Below are 21,744 nucleotides of genomic sequence, written 5' to 3' on the forward strand. Positions count from 1 at the left end.
ATTCCTCTTGAACAGCAGCCTTCCAGAAGTTGTGCAGCTACAATGTCCACCAGCCCCAGCCAAAGGCTCCCCAACCCAGTGCCAATGGCTATGAAATCACATTTGCCTGTTGCTCTCTGGGCTGGCCTCTTCTCAGTTTTGCAACCCAGCATGCCCATTGAAAACAATGGGAAAGGTGGTTTAACTCCATAGCCAAGAATTCATAGTTATCTCAGTAAGATAATAAGCAAGTATATTCTTCTAGTTAAAAGTCATTTCAGAACTGTCCTCCTTCCAGGACGGCTCACCTACAGTACAGTGGTACCTCGGGTTAAGTACTTAATTCGTTCCAAAGGTCCGTTCTTAACCTGAAACTGTTCTTAACCTGAAGCACCACTTTAGCTAATGGGGCCTCCTGCTGCCACTGCGCCGCCGGAGCACGATTTCTGTTCTCATCCTGAAGCAAAGTTCTTAACCTGAAGCACTATTTCTGGGTTAGCGGAGTCTGTAACCTGAAGTGCCTGTAACCTTGGATACCACTGTATAACTGGATTATTATTAACATGGCCACAGGGTACAGGGTTGTAAAAGAGCCATAAAGCATCAGGGTTAGGCAGAAAAGCTTGCATAAAAATTCCTGCAGAGCAGGTTGTATACACTGCGGCATCCAGATCCATTAATACTAATTATAGTAGTTTAAAATGCAATAAAATAGAACTGCCCTAGGATATCCTTCTCCAGCAAGAGATATCTCTCCAGCAGGAGAAACTCCCCTTTGTTTTAATCATTAAGAGGGTAATTGGCCTAAAGCAACAAAACCGCTGTTCAAGAAAGAGAAAACTGCGCATCCTCAGAGAGTTTTCACTGCATAGGTGTTGGACAAGACTGACACTAAACAATGGCTTCTCTCTACCTTTTTAAACAGAAACTGAAGGAGAAACTCCCTCTGGAATAGAAAGCTCAATTTTTACAAATTTAATCAACTCTGGTAATGATTCCTCCTTTGCACCAACACTAAAGGAGAAACAAGGGACCAAAAATAATGTCTCTTCCTTAGCATCCTCCCAGCTGAACCTATTTAGATAAGTGTCATGCTGGGCTTCTCACTCTATGTGTGGATTACAAGAATATACTGAATTTATCCCACAAGCCAACATTTGTGTGCAAGTGGTGCCCCATTTCACAGTCTGTCTGAAGGAACTGACTCGGCTCAAGACCAGTTCCAGGTTTTAGCAACTACTAGAGAAACAGAGTCATGTTGGATGGTATCATTACTATTTCCAAGACCTTGCATTCCAACACTATTTCTTCCTCATGACCAGCTTCCTTCCCTCCAAAATCAACTGCAATCCTTCAAATCAAAGCATGCTGCCGAATATCATCTAACAAAGATTTTCATTGTGCGCCAGGAATAATAAGGCTTTTAGAACTGGGAGCTCATCTCTCCCTATAGGGCTGTCATATTTGCCCCAACAGAATTGATTCTGCACACACTCATCCTTCGAAAGTGCATAGTAACTAAACATCAAAAGGGAGGAAGACTTTCCAATTGGTTTCATCTGAAGATTTCAAATGGGGAGGAAATATTACAGAGCAAAGCAAAACAATAAATACCCTTTCAATATATGTTTGTGGCAAATATGATAGATAAATGAGTTGGGGCAAATGTGGAGAATTGGCTGCTTCAGAATGAAAGAAGAAAAACACAGAAGACTTCAAATACAGTACCCATTTCTTTTCACACAACATAAAAGAAAAACAATTTGAAGGTTTGCGTTCCACATACAGTGTCAAACTTTTGGCCTATTCAGCCTGGCACTGTCTATGACTCTTCAAGTTCTCTGGCAATAAAAGCACTGCTCCACAACAGTGACCAGAGGAGGAATGACCGCTGGGGGGAATGCAGAGAGAAGAAACACAATAAAACAAGCCTCTCTCATACTGGTCTCTGCAGCCACAGCAGGCACCGTAACCTTCCAACAGTTTGACTTCACCCCCAATGGCACACTCTGCCATTGTCTCCCGAGACAGACAGATGCCAACCAGAGAGTCAGTTAAAAGAAGCAGCCAGAAACTGAACCTGGAATATTATGCATGCAAAGCATATGCTCTTTGCCACTTTGCTGAGAAAGCAATTTCTTCGTAATGTGGTATTGTTCACATTTTTCCCATGTAGCAACTCTTTTACACATGTGCCGTACATGCAAAATCTGAACTGTATTCAAATCTTGCCCACTCAAAAATATGTGTGTGACATTCAGTGAAGGGTTGTACAGCATTTCCAATGACGTTGTCATTGTGCAACAGGATTTATTTTTTTCCTCTCCCAAGCGCTCCTCCAAATCTACTCCAGGGAGGGGAACACAGACCCTTGGGGGGGGGCACAGGGAGAGTAAGTCCTATTTTGAAAGTGGAAGTCCTAGCCTAATGGGATGACTTCATTGGATAAAACCCTAAGACAGATTCTGGACTATGGTATCAGGAATTACAAGCAGTACACAATTTACACGCAGAGAGCTTTATCTTGGCATGGCATTGAGATAGGAAAGAACATGTGGGGGGTGTCTTTAGAATCCAAAGAGTTGGTCCACAGTATTTTCCACGGTAGGGGGTACAATTTCCATTGTACAATTAGTTACACTGGGCATAAATCCAGGACATCTGGTTCAAGACATTAACATTTTATTAGGCATTACTGATGCAATGAGAAGCCAAAATCCATTTGAGACATGACTGACCTCATTATCTGATGCCACTTTTATTTTCACCCCCTTCCTCCATCAATCAGGTTAACGAAAAATCAACTGCTGTTTAGAGCAGCAAATCTCCCTTTTGGGGGCTGGCTTTTACAAATGTGTGTCTGTAAAAAGAAGCACACAGGTTGTGCTGCCATTGAACAGGACTTATTATGCATCTTGGATGAACAACTAACTGCAGTCAGAACACTAAATCGCCACTAGAAATTAATAAGGTTCTTCGTTTTGATTAAGAAAGTTTGTGGATAAGTTTTTAGAACGAGACAACCAATGGCAGGACTTGTGGAACTGCTTAATGGTATTACTGCAAATATCTCACGTAAAAGAGACAATAACCGCTACACTAAACTGGCAAAAGCCAAACAAACATGAGAACTTCAAGCGTGCTTACTCAAAAAGGAGCATGGCTCTGTAAGATGCACAGATGTTATTTCTGTACTTCCTTTCAACAAATTACAGTGAGTTGCTTAATAGCCTTATATTTAAAACAGGAAATACACATCTTCCAGAGTTTATCCTTCCTTCCCTTTCTTCCTTTGAAGTCAGAAGGAATGGGAAGTTGAAAATTCATTTGCAGCAAAGAAAGTTAAAATAGTCTTTTAGCATAATCACCCACCAACACAGAGCCTTCTGCACCATATTTTAACCAGATGAGTACTGTGGTTGAGAACTGTAAACTATTAGAAGTGATACCACATTTTTCCATCCGTCTACCAGGCAATGGAAAGCTGGAAACAGTCTGAGGTTTCCATGTCAACACCATAGCCATTGGGGCAAATTGATTTAGAGTAAATAGGGTACTGGACCACCAATCCCAGTCTGTCCACTAGCTTGCTTTCCTACTTTCAACCTGTCCAGGGACTGGTACTGTATTCAAGCCTCCTCAGCAGGGAGAAAGATGGAAACAAAGATAGAATTAGTTGGCAGTTCTGCTACAGTAGGTCTCCAAACCTTCTAAGTCTGCCAGTCTCAATGGGAACCAACTACTATTGATCATAGCACAAAATAGAGCATGGCTTCAGAATGATGGTAAACAAATATTCACAGGTTCTCCTTGAGGACTTAATAATATTAAAAGTTAGACCTAGTTTGATGAAAGGTAGTTCAGGTCTGCTCAAATTTCAAACAAAATTTCATTCCACAATTATTTCAGCATGATTTCCTTGTTCCTCTAACTGCATTGAACACTATCCTCTTGTTCCTAGGAGGCAGAGATCAAGGGAGCAACTCAAAAGACTAGAAATCAATTGGTTCCATCGACTGAACCATCAGCACTGGCTTGTCAATACTCACTCTGTTTAGGGAATGGGAAGATTGCAAGGAGAAAAAGCACCTGTAATGTTTCAACTAAAGAACCACAAAAGCTCCTCCTTATCACCCAGCGATCATAGCTGTTGGAGCACATGTTAGGATACGCCTTTTCCCATATGTTACACTCTTAAAACAGAGATTATATTTTGAAAGGTAGACTGGTTATTGCTTATTTGTAACACTGCGCTTTGGCACAATCTTTTGTACTGGGGCTGACACTATCATGCATTCAAAGGTCATGTGAGAAGGTCTAAGGGCCATACAAGTTAGCTCCCCACGACCACGAAACTCAGCAGCTATGCCTACAGCTCAATCACATTTGGCGCATGCACTAATCCACCCCCTTGCTTAGAAGAACTCTATGCACAACCAACAGTACACAGTGGCAGTGTGGAATGGGGCTAGCCCACACAGATCCAGACCCCTTCACTTCTTCGAACATGTGAAGGGATCATATGAGCCTCTCTCTAATTAAACTGCAAAGCACATCTTGAATCACCATTTTAAGTCCTACAAACTGAGTTTTTAGTATACACAAGCAACTTTCTTCTTCCTTCTTGCCTCTCTCTCCCTCTACCTCTCAGTTCAACAAGAGCTTCAAAAAAAGATATATGTGAAACTCAAAAAGACAGCTCACAAATTTATGATTTTAAGGGGTCCTTATAAAAAGGTATTGCAATACTATTCATAAGGCAGGTGGGGATTAATACATGCATCATTCTATTTGTTGTATGTTGCCTTTCCAAAAAAAGTGCTCAAGGCAGCTTACAATATTAAAAAAATACATAAAAATCACATAATTACAAGTGTAACGAAAGTCATGAGCAATAAATAAAACATCAAAAAGTACATAATCAAATTAAATATTTTCCACATAAATCATAATAAGAACTAAAATAAAGATACAAAAATAATAATATCAGTAACAGCAACAACTCCCGCTGCCCAACAAAAACGCATAAACAAAGCACCAGCTTCAGCTTTTGTAGCTGGAGTCAGTCCAGGCCTCAGCCTCCCAGACCAGGTAGAAAAAGGCTTGCAAGGCAGGGAGGACCTTTTGTTTATACACACTCTCCTACATTTAGCTCATTTGGAATTCAAACTATTAGGAAGTTTTGATATCTCTAGAATTTCCAATATCAGGTCTGTCTTTGTTCCATAAAGTCACCGTTTAAGTCACAGGAAAACAATGAAAAAGGAGAAAACCAACTTTTGCAAAGTAACAACAACAAGCTGACTTGTCAACAAGCTGACATGTCAATTTCCCAAACATCTCTGTTCCCAAACCATATTGTAGCTCTACATAATAGATAGAGTTTCTTAAGATTTTAGTGACACACTTAAGGAAGAAACTAAACAATAGTTCAGGAACATCCTTAAAGAAATATATATTGCCAGTAGTCTGAACTCCCTCACAGTTGGTCAGGCTCATTTTCCCAAAAATGGGCATGGGATTTTATATACAGTATGGCATGTTTAGTGACGTGGGTGGCACTGTGGGTTAAACCACAGAGCCTAGGGCTTGCCGATCAGAAGGTTGGCGGTTTGAATCCCCATGGCGGGGTGAGCTCCCGTTGCTCGGTCCCTGTTCCTGCCAACCTAGCAGTTTGAAAGCACGTCAAAGTGCAAGTAGATAAATAGGTACCACTCCGGCGGGAAGGTAAGCGGCGTTTCCGTGCGCTGCTCTGGTTTCGCCAGAAGCGGCTTAGTCATGCTGGCCACATGACCCAGAAGCTGTACGCTGGCTCCCTTGGCCAATAAAGCGAGAAGAGTGCCGCAACCCCAGAGTCGTCTGCGACTGGACCTAATGGTCAGGAGTCCCTTTACCTTTACCTTTATGGCATGTTTAACGTGTGGTCTTTCTATCACATAGGTACCTTTTCCGAAAGAAATTCCTTATGACTAAAACTTTTTTTAAAAAGTCCTAAATTACACCTTGTATAAAATCTAGGAAGGCCACTGGGGGCGGGTCAGATAAAATGTTCTGTGGGCCAGAATAAGCCACTTCACTTTCTCTATTATAAACCAATTCTGACTACAAGAATAGGTTCCAGTATTCAGGAGGGTGGGGAGCATATAAAATATGTTATGGGCATACCAACTGCTCCATCATGCCAAACCCTATAATGAGAAGTAGATGTTGGGGATTTAAAGCACATGGGCAGCTACATACAGAATCCTTCTGCTTCTCTTCTTCCCTTCCCATCTATGAAACAGCTTCTATCCATTCCAGTAGGGCTTCAAGACCAGAATTAACCCCTATCAGGAAGAGCACCGGAAAGGAAGGACGCAACACTCCTTAAAAGGTGTCTGAAAATCACCCCCACCTCGTTTTGTAGGGATTTGTCAGCAATCCAGTCCTGACACACAATTTGGCTACTTCATATCCAGCTTGGCCCTGAAGATACAAAGAATCTGTGATTTCGTTTCCATTCCTTAGCTCCAGATGCATTCCATTGTGAAACTGGATTGATATACTACAGGGGTAGGCAAACTAAGGCCCGGGGGCCGGATGAGGCCCAACTGCCTTCTCAATCCAGCCCGTGGACGGTCCAGGAATCAGCGTGTTTTTACATGAGTAGAATGTGTGCTTTTATTTAAAATGCATCTCTGGGTTATTTGTGGGGCATAGGAATTCGTTCATTATTGGTTTTTTTTCAAAATATAGTTCAGCCCACCACATGGTGTTTCAGTCCACGGCTGAAAAAGGTTGCTGACCCCTGATACACTAAGTCCTAAAGGTTTGGGGACCTGGGCTGTGTACGCACTGCACCTTTTAAACACATTTTAAAAAACAATGTTTTCCTCAAAGAATTCTGGGCACTGTAGTTTGGCCCCTCACAGAGTTAACAGACTACATTTCCTTGAGGGAAATGCTTTGAATAGCTTATAAAGGTACAGTGAGTATACAGCCCTGGTTACCTGAGGGAGCAGCTTCTCTCAAATCGAGCTGCTCCTCCACCAAGATCCACAGATCTCTCCTCCATGGCCAATAGGCACCAGCCTTGCCTATCTTTTGGAGACTGCAGAAAGATTTCTAAATGTAACCTATCATTTTTCTGTTTTTATTACCTAGTTTTCAGTAGTAAGTTTTCTGTTTATTCTACTGAAGATTGCTGCATTATTTAAATTTGTTGTTTTAATGTATTATGTACACAGCCCTTTAAAAAAACCCTGCCTACAGTTAACTAAAGATGCACTGTACATATTAAAATAATGGAAAGAGCAAAAAGCATTGCAGAACTTCAAGCACAAACAGGTAAAATGCTGTGAAGGTCACACAAATGCAGCAGGGGACACGTAAGCAAAACACTTAGCCTTCAAGTTGCAGCATGAGTAGACAGAGAGAGCATCTCAAAGATAAATTCTACGCACCCTTTGCACTGAATGGTACAACACATGCCTCAGTGATAACTAGGAAACTGGAGCAAGCAAGCAACAGAGGACAGGTGCATACTGATAAATGCTACCATGCTGCATCTAAGCAGGTACCAGTGTTAGGGGAGTGAGGGAAGAGAGTGATGGAAGACAGCGCTGTCTTGATGCAGTGAAGAGAGTATGGGAAAGGAATAATTCATTCCCTGGCTAACTTTTTGACCCTACCAATATTTATTAGTGCTAGTTGCAAAGTGAAAGTAATACACATTGCAAAAATCTTCCCAGAGCTATTTATCTGGCCGAGTGAAGCCCTCTAAAGACTTGAAAGCAACAATGACTCACCACCAGATCTTCCCCCACTCAGCTGTCTCCTACTTCTACCCCAAAGTCCAGCTATGCAATGTAGTGTTTTTTATGTAGAGCAGCTGTGAAAAAGCCAGCAATGCGCTTGGAACTTCCTAAAGCAAAAGCCTTGGCAATGCAAGGAGAAATCACAGTAACAGCAGCACATGCAAGCAGAACTGAGTCATAATCGTATCAGCCATCCAGGCCTCTTGCTAGCGCTCCTGATTACCGGGTCCAAGTTGCTATCCATTTTAAAAACGGAAAGTACAATTCCAGCTCAGACTCAGTCGTGACAGAATATTCTAGAAATACTCCAGTTTCCATAGCAATACAAGGCAATGCAGAACTTAAATGAGGAGCACTGGGTGTTTTACACACCTCATACCTGCGTATTATCAACTCTCTGCTCACTTTAGTCAGCTGATTATGGCAACCTACTTCAAAACAAAACAAACAAAAAGGACAGTGTTTAAAAGCTTCCTGCTGCAATTGCATTGATTCTACTTGTTGGAGGGAATCATTTGAGTGAAGATCTACAAACCATCTCCTAAGAATCTAGGAATGAGTATTTCCCACAGAGGACTGTTTCCCACTACATTTTCTAATACTAATCACCACAGTCAAAGCATGTTATTCATACCAAATGTAAATAATTTAGTCCAAATGCTGATTAAACAAATGCTTTATGTGTGCCTCCAAAAAGATGTTCCAAAAAGTTATTCAGAAGAAGAAGCGAGTGGAGAATAAAGATAGCCAACATTATTTTTTAACTGGGCTATTATATTAACTGCACCAGATCAGTGAGCAAGTGAAAACTGAAACAGGAGGGGAAACAGCAATATCCTTAGACAAGTATAGAAACTAGGTTTATTCTCAAGCTAGCTGCTATAGAATTGCATCATCTCACCCTTCTCTCATGTCCTTTCCCTACCCATCTCCTTCATAGCTGAAGTGGCTCATCTCCTAGCAACATCAGTGTAACAAAAGCATCACCCAAGAATAAGTAATGCTTCCAACATCTTGCTGCATTTGGGTCTTTTTTTCATCCAATTTATCCCTGCCGTTCAGGTTTCCACTAGCTCCAAAACAAAAGGAACTTAGGGAAGGCATTTTATTGAAAGCTTTATCCTGTAATCTTCAAGGCCTTGAAGGAAATAGCACAACTTTCCACCCTAAATCATTGCACCCCGTGAAGGTTTAACGTAGTTGCTCCTGGCTTCACCAGTCAACAAGATTCTCAAATTCTTCTTGGGACTGCTGTGAAGACGAGAACGATCTGCAAATGTGTAATTTTTCAGAGCAAGGGGAAGTATGCTATTTAAAGAGGCTGAAATATTAAAAATATTAGATCTTAATAGGCTAAGCAAATCTAAACCCAAAGAACTTATAGGGAGGGTATTTCATACAGACCAACCTTTCCCAACCCTGCTGCCCTCCAGATGTTTTTAACTACAACTTCCATCAACCCCAGTCAACATGGAGTTAGGAGTCAGCACTGGGAAAGGAAAGACTTGAGCTAAACCAGAAAAAAACTTTAAATGGATGTCAAGCTCAATCCTAGACATGATTATCTCAAAAGTAATTCCATTAAGTCCAGTGGGACTCATTAAAGTTCAGTGGCAGTGCTCATAAACCCAATTTTTACCTTTCTTCCAATAAGTGGGCAGAGGAGAAAGATTATTTCCTGTAACAGACTATGAGACTCTAATTGTTAGCATATTTATTACTAGGGAGTTGGCCTCACTGAACATAGTAGGACTTATGTCTGAGTAAACACGCATAGAAGCAGGCACTATTTGCATATTAATCCAGAGCTTTAAAGCACCGCTGCCATTCTGAATGGAGTTATCCATGTAAATTTCTGACTGACTGGAGAGAGTTATGGTTGCAACTTCAGAACAAAACAACGGTTTTACTGGTACAATGCATTAGAACAGAGATGAATGAATCGGAAGGAAGGGGAATGTAATTTCTCAAACCTGTATTAGAGAATTTAAACTAAATATTTGGAAGCAGCATAAGCAAGATCCAAATTTGTGCAGCTGTGAAATGCGGTATAGATGATAGATTGAGCAAAAGGAACTTCTGCATTTCACAAGGGACAGCAGTATCCCTAAATAAAGATGAAGAACATTAGGTCAGCACAAAGTACAGCAAATTATTTCATCATTTAGCCAGACAGTCTTTGGTAATTGTCATAATTTTATTCCAGTTCCAATCTGTACAGAACATTTTAGGAGGTATAAGGAAATTAAATTAAACCCTATTGTTTGCCGAAAGTCTCCTTGTGTGCGTGCACACAGAGTTTTTCGTTGCTGTTTTTTTTTAAAAGCAAGCAGTCTTGTTAAAAGAAGAGGGGAATAGCAAAGAATAGCTTCTCTCTTATGGATCTTCTTAATCTATGTAGGTGCTGGGAAAATGGAAAATGCAAGAATCTGGAACACCCAACAAGTAGGTTGGTGAAAACAATGGAAAGAAATGAAGAGTTACTTGGGAAACATGTCTCATTCCTGCTTAATTGTTGTTTTGTGAAGACCTGAAACTTTCCAGGCCAAATTTCCTGTGCTCAACTCAGTAGCGGAAATTCTCATGATGTCTTTACTCTTGCTTTTTCTTTACCCAGAAAGTTTAAAGTGAGGCTGAAATCATCCCCCAGCAGCAACAACAACAAAAAGACTCCAGAAATCGCCAAATCTTGGTACTTAATCCCTAAGGCTCAAGGTAGAATGCGAAAAATCCCAACAGCAAAAAAATCACAGGATTAAGATCTGATAAGTGCCTTGCCTGAAGTAGTCCCCGCCTCTGTCCCCAATGCTCATTCCTCAAGCCCAAACAATTTCTTCTTTAAAAACAATCAAAATAATGAATTTGTATTATTTACACAGCTCCCGCAGATGGGCTTCTATAGGCAACTCTGAAGATTAAAGGACTACTAATTTTTACAGTTGAGGAATATCCCAAAAAAACAAAAGCAGGCATGAGAAAGCTAGAGCACAGCAAGTGAAATACCATGCCCATTGCACCAGCAGCTTACATGTACAGTGGCACCTCGGTTTAAGAACAGCCCTGTTTACGAACTACAGTGGTACCTCGGGTTAAGAACTTAATTCGTTCTGGAGGTCCGTTCTTAACCTGAAACTGTTCTTAACCTGAAGCACCACTTTAGCTGCTGCTGCTGAGCCACCGCTGCACGATTTCTGTTCTCGTCCTGAAGCAAAGTTCTTAACCCGAGGTAATATTTCTGGGTTAGCGGAGTCTGTAACCTGAAGCGTCTGTAACCTGAAGCGTTTGTAACCCGAGGTACCACTGTATTTGGTTTACGAACTCCGCAAAATTGGAAGTAGTGTCCCGGTTTGCAAACTTTATCTCGTTCTAAGAACGGAAGCCGAACGGTGGAAGGGCACCGGTGGCGAGAGGCCTCATTAGGGAAAGGGCACCTCGGTTTAAGAGCGGACTTCTGGAATGGATTAAGTTCGTAAACCAAGATACCACTGTATTCTAGAAAATCAGGATTCTAAAACATGTGGGGAGCCTGCATAGAGCAGGCTTCCTACTGCAAACAGTCCCCCACAAACTAAAACTCATTCTTTAGTAGCGGGGAAGAGCAATTAACAGAAGTCAATAGCCGCTAATTAGAGGAAGCCCCGAAAGGAGGCCAATCCTCTGTATTAAGAGACAGACAAAGAACAAGAGCATTCTAATCCCAAGGCCTCTTTTCTGCTTTTAAACAACTTTGCTAGAACGACTCTTACAGGGCACCCAAACTGCAGAAGAGGGCATGAGCATACTTTAAAAATGGAGGAGACTTAAACTGTTATCTCACAAATGGCACACAGATTATGTGGCTACTATTCTGCCAAGGAGGTGCAACGCTACTGTAGTATCTGTGAAAGCCTCTGGAGTGTGTCAAAATGAGTTCATTTGGACTATATGCAACCCAATGTGGCGTTGTTTGTGCAAAGGCACAGAGCAGTCAGATTATCACTAAGAATCTTCAGAGTTCATGTACATCACAAGTGCAAACAGGATAGATCCTTTTTAATTTAAATACTGTCATGTTACTACTATTACAAATGCACTGCTGTCCTTGAATATGGAAAAACTCTCCCATGCTCCACAATAATTACAATTCTTTATACAATACAGAGGCAACTGCTGTCACATACACACGCTTAGTTAGGAATTAACACTTTTGCTACACAGACTGGCAACCTAAATCCTGTAAAATGTTTGTCTGTGCCTGCAGGTGAGCACCTATATGCAAATATTAGCAGCGGGGATAAAAAGATCCATATGAACTTGATTCAACATACAGTGATACCTCGGGTTAAGTACTTAATTCGTTCCGGAGGTCCGTTCTTAACCTGAAACTGTTCTTAACCTGAAGCACCACTTTAACTAATGGGGCCTGCTGCTGCGCCGCCGGAGCACAATTTCTGTTCTCATCCTGAAGCAAAGTTCTTAACCCGAGGTACTATTTCTGGGCTAGCGGAGTCTGTAACCTGAAGCATATGTAACCTGAAGCATATGTAACCCGAGGTACCACTGTATCTGCCTACCAGTAAAACCACCTAACTTCCCTATGAAAAATTGAAGGCCAACGCTAAAAAGTTGTTAACCAACGTCAGAAGCCTGTGAAAAGCACAATGGCAATCAAGTCATTTGAGCAAATTTTCTGTTGAAAACGGCAACACATTCTCTCTGGATTTCCAAACTGTTCTCTGCTTTAACCTCTACAACATGTTTGTTCAGGGGAGAGGGGGGTGTCTGTTGTTTTGCAAAGCCTAGTCCTATGGTTCATTTCACATACACACAGGAAGTAGTTTCATAGCACAAAATGTTTGCTTGTCAGGCTGAAAGTGGGGGGGAGGGAACACTGCGCAAGTTGAATACTCAATGGATTCGGATGACAAAAGGACACATGACTAACACTGTACCATTCAATGAAATAAAATCCTGCCCTTTCCAAAAAGCAGCAATAGCAGGCTAATCGTTTTTAAAGCATGAATACTTTGTTCCAACAAGAACAGGCTTTGGATTTTATTTTAGACTCCATCTCCTCAAACATAGCATTCAGATGTCATATTATCTCTGAAGCATCATTATAATTTTGACATTTAGCATTGGTAGGACAGACAGGAAATGAACAGGTGTTTATCTTACAAAAAACAATTTCAGGTACATCTTAGAGCATGGTACAATTAAAGTATGGAAAGTCAAAGAAGCCAGATCCTTTCTCTGGAGATCAACTTCTCTGATTGGAGAAATGGGCCAGAACAGGAGTCTTTGTAGTAAGAGGAAACCCGCAGGGGTCCCCTTGTGCGACTGAATAACTGCTGACTAGAAGCTCCAGTGGCAGTGCCTTACAGCATCTCCCTCTGGGAAGCCATCATGGCAGTGCAGGGAATAAGATACCTAGATCCAGTTGCAAGAGTATCAAGCTCAAGACCTGCCATGTCTTACAAGTTGCAACCCCAACTTTAGTGCCCCAGCCCCATCACAAAGCCCAGTCTCCATGTGTTTGAAGGTCCACTTGCACAGGCACCTACAGACCCAGAACCCAATGCACTTAGGTTTCAACAGAGCAACTGTGCTCTGCACAGATGGGTCTTCAAACATATGGAGGTTGATTGTGATAAGGGAGACGACACAACAGGTACAGCTGACCCCAATCCACCCACCCACCCGCTTCTGTCATCTGCATAGGGTGCATCTTATACAAGCATAATGCCAGAAACATCTCCATTAGGACTGGTTCACATGCTATGAGGCAGCCTTAACTTGAATATTGAACCTCTCAAGCAAGTAATCCAATTAAGCATTAACGTATGCATGAAGGACCACAGCAGTTGCTTCCACGAGAAGGATTTGTGCATTCATGCACACCTTGCTCACAGAAGGAGCCGCAGTCTTACAGAGGTGCCACCAGCATGAGAATCTGTTTTGCATGCCAAAAGGTCTTGAAGACTATCCCTACCTCCGCGGTCTGGTCCTGACCAGAAGGATGCTGGAATCAACAAGGGTGACCCACATGACCTTAAGGTGCTGCTGTGCAATGCCAGGTCAATGATCCACAAGACCACCTCCATCCATGAATTGATTGTGTATTAATTGACCTGGCATGTGTGACGGAGACTTGGTTGGATGAGGCAGATGGACCTGTTATTGCCGCTGCTTGTCCACCAGGTTTCTCTTATGCACAGGGGCAGGGAGGGGTTTTGTGCAGTGATCTTTAGGAAGTCATTAGTCTGCACCAGGCGTCCTATTGGGAAGACCCAGTTTTCTGAGTGCATGTTCTGGAAGTTGGGCAATAGGGGCAGTACAGGATTCCTACTGGTGTAGCGACCTCCCCATTGCACCAAGGATTCCCTGCCTGAGTTTCTTCAGGCTGTGGAGAATGTTCTCATGGTGACACGTAGTTTGGTTATTCTGGGGGATTTTAACACCCATGCCTACGTGACCTTACAAGGGGCCGCTCAGGACGTCATGGAAAGCACGGCCTCCATGGGGCTGTCCCTGAATAAATTTGGCCTAACTCATAGTCGTGGATGTGCCTTAGACCTGGTGTTCACCTCTATGGATGTGGGTGATCTGACACTAAGTAAAAGCTAAACAAAAGAAGTGTCATGGTCAGATCACTTCCTGGTGCAACTGGACGTCTCTGCGACCCTTCACCTCTGCAGGGAGGTGCAACCAATTCAGATGATCTGCACCCACCACTTAAGGGATCCAAATGGTTTCCAAAGAGTGGTAGGGGATGTTTTATCCCATGTTGATGGCCTTTCAGCTAATTCCCTGGTAGCCCACTGGAATGTGGAGTTAACCAGGGCTATTGACTGTCCAAAGCACCGTCTCTGATTGCATGGGGCCTGGAGCTGAGGGCAATGAAACAATTGCTGAAATGGCTAGAGCGCTGGTGGATGAAAACTCATTCTGAATCAGACTGAACACAGGTTAGAGCTCAACATGAAGCCTAACAAGTGGCGATAGCGACAGCGAAGAGGACCTTCTTTGAGGCCTCTATTGCTTCCGCGGAAAACAGGGCAGGATCTGCAATCCAACAGAACCACCCTTATCATCGGGGTCTGCTGAAGACCCCAAGATCTCCTGCAATGATTTTGCAAAGTTTTTTGCAGACAAAGTCGCTCAGATTCGGAAAGAGGTATATTCCACTGTGGTAGCGGGGCTGGGGTGGGAGAGTGCTAGCGTCCTGTCTGGTCAAGTTGCACCGGATCAATTCCAATCTGTTACCTCCAAAGATGTGGACAGGCTGCTTGGACAACTGAAACCAACCACCTGTCTCCTTGATCTTTGCCCATCCTGGCTCATAAAAGTGACCCAGTGCGTTTCTGAGCACAAATCAAAGTGTCGGCACTGACCTTTAAAGCCCTAAGCGGCCTCGGCCCGGTATACCTGAAGGAGCATCTCCACCCCATCATTCAGCCCAGATACCGAGTTCCTCTTCTGAGGGTCTTCTGCTGGTTCCCTCACTGCGAGAAGTGAGGTTAAGGGACCCAGGCAGAGGGCCTTCTTGGTAGTGGCACCCTCCCTCCCTGTGTAACACCCTCACTTCAGATGTCAAAGAAATAAACAACTATCTGACTTTTAGAAGGCATCTGAAGGCAGCCCTGTATTGGGAAGTTTTTAATGTTTGATGTTTTAGTATGTTTTGATATATGCTGTGAGCCGCCCAGAGTTGCTGGGGAAATACAGCCAGAAGGGCAGGCTATAAATAAAACTATTATTATTATTAGGTTCAATCCCTGGCATCTCCTAGTAAGAGCTGCTGCCACTCAGTGCAGACAATACTGAGTTAGATGTATTCTGACTTGGTACAAGTCAGCTTCATATTTTCATGTACTATTTATTGAAAGAACTGTCCATTCCTGAAACACTTAAGCAAGCAAAACTAAAGCATGCTTAAAACAGCTGCTAAATTTTTTATTGGAGTTTGTTCAATCAAGACATGAATACACACAATGAAGTGCCAGAATTAATCTTTCTCAGAGTCTTTTCAACACTGACGCAGGTCTACTGCAATAAAGACTGAAGTGGGGCATTCACACAATCTTGAAACAGCTTGCTTAGGTTTTCCTACATTCATTTCCACTCTTCAAAGAATTGGCAGTAGCTTAACAAGGTAGAAGGAATGTGGATTTTTCAGCACCCTTCAAACATGAAAAAGTACTCTGAATACTGCAAGGAAACCTCTTTCTGGCAAAAGCATTCTCAAAGAATTCAAGAATCACCTGCTTGCAACCAGATCTGGACTTACATTCAGCATCTCACCACTTTGATCAAATTACCCACTCCATTTCTACAAAAGAACAGCTCTACATTTTGCAGACATCAATATGGTTAAGTTATTTAAGTTACTCTACTCTGCCATATACATACAGCATTTGTTACTGTCAGGTGAAGTAGATCAGATAGGACAGTCTACCCCAAAGGACTCTGACTTGACTATTTATAACTTTGTTTTTGAGAAAAGTGTAAGTTTCTAATCCACAATGTTAATGCTCAAACATTTAACCAATATAGCATGCTCTAAAAATGCAGAAACAAAAACTGAATGTAGTAGTGTACCAAGAGAGGCTGAAAAATTGCAAGCAGAATTAGATGGGTGTCATTTATAATACCTTAACATAAGACAGCAGTACTCTTTGCAATTCCCTCACTTTCTTCCGTTAACACATAAATATGTAACATCAAATGCCATGTGGTGTTATTATTTAGTCTAAAATTCAAATTATACAGTTTCAGATGCTGATTAATTTCTGTGTTGGCGGGGGGGGGAGTGCTCAGAGAGATAGGCCACTTAAAAAGCTTCGTAATGAACGTACACAGCAATGTGTTAAATTACTTCTGTCCAAAATAGACCAACTTGTACTACTATTAAGTCATACATGTTTGATGGAACAGCTATTTCACAGTCCCTTCCAACTCTACAACTCTATTATGCCTGCATTGCAGGGGGCTGAACTAGATGACCCTCCGGGTGAGCCTAGGACTTGCCAATCAGAAGGCTGGCGGTTCGAATCCCCACAACGGGGTGAGCTCCCGTTGCTCGGTCCCATCTCCTTCCATCCTAGCAATTTGAAAGCACACCAAAAAGTGCAAGTAGATAAATAGGTACCACTCTGGCGGGAAGGTAAACGGTGTTTCCGTGCGCTGCTCTGGTTCACCAGAAGTGGCTTAGTCATGCTGGCCACATGACCAGGAAGCTGTACGGCCAGTAAAGTGAGATGAGTGCCACAACCCCAAAGTCGTCCATGACTGGACCTAACGGTCAGGGGTCCCTTTACCTTTATGAAATGGCAGTTCCGAAAAAGAACTGACCTACTTTTGATGACCACTACTCTTTCTTCCTTCTGCCTGGCATTCAACCAGGCTTTTGATGCTGGCCAGTCACTCCGGAGTCAAATTGCCATTGAGATAAATGGGAACCCCTACCCCAAGAGGACAATCCAGTGCCAGCCACCAAAAACCATAGTAGTGTGCTAGGCAAAACCTTTCGTCATATCCTGCAGTCAAACAACAATGCTGTTGGAGGCACTGGTCAAGTGCTGCATGGGCCTATGCCCATCAGTCTGCATTGCATTTTCTGCCTCACTTCTTGGCCCACTATAAATACTACACCACACAGTGAGAAGGAGGGTAGGGAAAGATTTTGCTCTGCAAGCTATACAAAAACAAAAAAGGCAGCTTTATTTCCTGCCCAGCTTACTTGGCTTTCTGCCCTGTGTTTATCCTCATTTATATCCTAACATAATCTGAAAGGTCTTTGAAAACCCCCATGGACCAGCTACCCCCCCCCCATGTCAATAAACCACGCCTCTGCAGGAAGTCCTCTTAGCATGTGGAAACACCTTCCATTCGAGAAATAGGGGCAGCCACGCTATGTAAAGTAGGCAGATGTGTAACCTTGAAAAGTAATAAGGTAAAGGTAAAGGTACCCCTGCCCGTACGGGCCAGTCTTGCCAGACTCTAGGGTTGTGCGCTCATCTCACTCTATAGGCCGGGAGCCAGCGCTGTCCGCAGACACTTCTGGGTCACGTGGCCAGCGTGACAAGCTGCATCTGGTGAGCCAGCGCAGCACACGGAACGCCGTTTACCTTCCCACTGGTAAGCGGTCCCTATTTATCTACTTGCACCCGGGGGTGCTTTCGAACTGCTAGGTTGGCAGGCGCTGGGACCGAGTGACGGGAGCGCACCCCGCCGCGGGGATTCGAACCGCCGACCTTTCGATCGGCAAGCCCTAGGCGCTGAGGTTTTACCCACAGCGCCACCCGCGTCCCTTAAAAGGTAATAGTTGTACCCTAAACTATCCCATTTTGCACCCACTTCCTAGAATCTTGCTAGAGAACATAGACTGGCAAACATAACATTTTAGTTTCCTGTTAATCACGCTGCTTTGAGAGTGTCTACTTTATATTTAACTTTCTTCAGGGACGCTTTATTCTTGATTGTTTTATTTGATGTTTTAATGTTTTGTAAATCACTTTGAGGCTTTTCCTTAAAAGTATAAAGTGTTCTAGGAAAGGAATAATAATAACAACAAAAATAAATATAACTGCAACTTCTCACATAGTCATGCTTCGTGGATTTGAGGAAGCAAGGCATTATGCCTCATTCAGTCAGGGAACTCACAGAGGGTGGCAAGTACCACATTAGGAGAGTACCTTCTCTCCAGCTCTTGTGCAAGAGAAACAACACCTGTTCTTAAGTGGCGCCTGCTGCCTCACATATGTACACAATCTTAAAAATGCACTTAGCATTGTGATTTAACTATTGATTGTTTTTATTTGATTAAATCTGCACAATTATACAACTAGCATTGCTGGGTTTTTTACCTAGAAACAGATGTAATTAAATGGTGACGGTTTTTCACAAGTAAAGGGCCTTTTTGTGATCCAAGAAAATAGTACAGAAAGGTGGACAAGACACTAAATTTCACCAGCAACTTCCCATTTGCACTTGCTTCATATATCATGCATTTCTGGAAATCAGCATTTGTGCATCTAATTTAATATTTCAGTTGACCACAAGTACCCCATAATTGTGTTTTCAAATTCTAATACCTATATACATCTGCAATATGTATCTTGTTGTTGCTATTGCTGCTGCTGCGGTTGGCGGTGGCATTCGTCTGTCTCAAGAGACAATGGAGTGCACCTCCAGGGGTGAAGTCAAACTGCATTAGCAGCACTGAAGTGACCTCCCCAGGGCGCAAGCCTGGGCAGTGTGTATGGAGGTCCTGGGCTGCCCAGCCAACAAGACCCTGCTCTCGGCCATGCTGATGTGGTCCAAAGAAAGCAGAGTAATACATTTGGCACCAGCTTGGCTGGAGGAATTGCCAGGAGGAGGTGTACAAGGCGCCATCCAACCATCTTTGGGTCTCCACTCTAGATTTGTGTAAGGTTAGCTTCTTCCTTTCCAAAAGATATCCTGCAAGGCAGCTGAGGTTTAGGATCAGTGTTTTCCTTCTTCTGGATGGGCTACCTTCCCAGGTTGAGGGCCCCATTTGCCCCTCATTTCCCTCTACAGCACATGCAGAAACAGCTTTCTTGACCAATTCCAAACCAAATCTCACCTTCAGTGGATTTTGATACATGATACACCAAAGTCACATCAAGTACGCAGCACAACTGCTATAAAAACACCCCTTCTACATAAAGCTATAATTATGACAGACACTCGGGCCTGCTCAGCAAAACAGTAGACAATGTTAATCCTCTGATTACAAAAATGAGCTTTGGTAAACTATGATTTCTAAAATGAGGGCTCTTCGTGGATGCTCATTTAAGATCTTTAAAGGAGAGCTTTAAGCTCTCGGTACTTATTTTTACCTCATGCCTTTCATCAAGGACTGAATTCTGGAATTATATACTTAAGAGAGATTTGAAAGCCATGGCAGAGAATAGGCTGAGCTATCCACAACAGAATGCCTTTCCAGCATCAGCAATTCTTAGCTTTCTTTACGTGGAAACACATTTAAGTGATTTTTTAAAAAAACAGAAGGAATGAACTGACACTGTGTCATTAAATTATTTCCAGGAGGGTAAACTGAAACAGAGAATGCAAAACAGTTAATAGACTGTTATATGGCTGGAGAAACTGTGCAATGAACATCACATCATCACTATTCTTCTGCAGAATGGGGTACCTTGCAATTAAAGTGTCCTTGCTTGCGATTATAGGGCTCTCATTTTGTTATAAAAGCCACGCAAAACCAGTCACCATTTATAGAAGCTAGAAGTGGAGTAGATATTACTTCAGAAAATAGATATGCCATGGGATTAGATGTTATTGAAACCAATTAGTTGATGGCTATCTCAGCAGGGAAGCTAATTTGATCCTTAAATGTTGCTCTGGAAGTGCTGCAAATCAAGTGAATGATATTCGGTTACCAGGAAGCCAGAATTTATAATGCCCACAAAATTGATCCCAACAACAGAGATGCTCCAAACTAATATTCAAATACAGGAAAGCATTTGCTTCTTGATAATGATGATAAATAGAATAGAATAAAATAAAATAAAATGGATTATTCAAGTACCATGCAAAATAGCTCCAGAACAATACAGTACGGCAAAAGGTTTAATTATGAGACAGTAAAACATTAAAGACAAGTAATAAAGTAGATGTAGAGGATATAAACAGATGTGACTAAATAAAGAGACGCCTGAATGGACTGTATGCCTATGTACTGCAGGCAGCACTGGATTTAGGGTGTGGCAGGCAGTTTCCCCACAAATGGATGCTGAGTCCAGGGAGCACAAAACTGATCCATAATTGAGAAAATTCATTTATGGGGGCAAATTTTGACCTCGCACAGGGCGCCATATTAGCATAGATTACCAAAGTCCGCCCCGTTGCAAGGTCCACATAAAACTAATATAAAAAACTGTGTTTCAACTATTAACTGAGATACTGCATAAACTCTTCCGTTAAGCTTATTTGCCACCTTGTGCATGCCCCCGAGAACAGTCTACAGCCAGCTTTTCACCAGAGACCAAACAGCATGGCTGAGAAACAGTTATTGGGCCACTGCCTCTGCCATTTCATACGCGTGACAAGGGCATTTAATCTCAAAGGGGCAGAGAGCTTTAGAATTCTGCAGTTTTGTTTTAGTACATTTACAGAGCAATAGATGCCTTCTCAGAAGCAAATCCCACCAAATTCAATAGGGCCTAGTTCCAGATAAGTGGGTATTGGATTGCAGCTCTATTCTCATTCCTGCCTTAAGATCAGGTGTGTATTATTTAATGAGATTACAAATATTTGTGCAAGCTTGTAATTCCATACAGAACTTGGGGCTTCCGAAATTTCTGAAAATGGTTCAGTTGCTCCTAGACAGGACAATATTAGCAAAATGGAAAGCCCACATCCAAAAATGGAAAGCACACATAATCACAATAGCATCTCACCCAATTTTTGTTCATTCGTGCTATTTATCTTATGTCAGACACCGATATTTGCCTCTCAAGGCTGTTCCATACACTACAGAGAAATCAACCCATGTTTGCTATTGCGTGTGGGGCAAGGCATGTGGGGCAAGTGTACCTGCATGATACACATGTTCCCCAACATTACTTTGTTACATTAACACATTGCATTTTAGGTCTACCCTTAAAGCAGGGGTCAGCAAACGTTTTCAGCAGGGGGCCAGTCCACTGCCCCTCATACCTTGTAGGGGGCCGGACTATATTTTGAAAATAATAATAATAATGAACAAATTCCTATGCTCCACAAATAACCTAGAGATGCATTTTAAATAAAAGGACATATTCTACTCATGTAAAAACACGCTGATTCCCGGACCATCCATGGGCTGGATTTAGAAGGTGATTGGGCCGGATCCGGCCCCCATGTCTTCGTTTGCCTACCCATGACTTAAAGCTTTCAAGTATACACTTAAAAAAACAGCTGTGTCAAGTACCCCTTAGTCATTAACTTTAAAACGCTTTCTGTG

At 42.4% G+C, this 21,744-nt stretch overlaps 1 protein-coding gene across 9 annotated transcripts in view; it reads right to left on the bottom strand.

Annotated features, from left to right (window-relative positions):
• ARHGAP26 (Rho GTPase activating protein 26) overlaps nt 1–21,744 on the bottom strand; it is a 211,261-nt gene that overhangs the window by 163,914 nt on the left and 25,603 nt on the right. The window lies entirely within an intron of this gene.

The sequence above is a fragment of the Podarcis vaucheri genome (genome assembly GCF_965113315.1).
Source record: "Podarcis vaucheri genome assembly, chromosome: 2".
In the NCBI taxonomy this organism is placed as follows: domain Eukaryota; kingdom Metazoa; phylum Chordata; class Lepidosauria; order Squamata; family Lacertidae; genus Podarcis; species Podarcis vaucheri.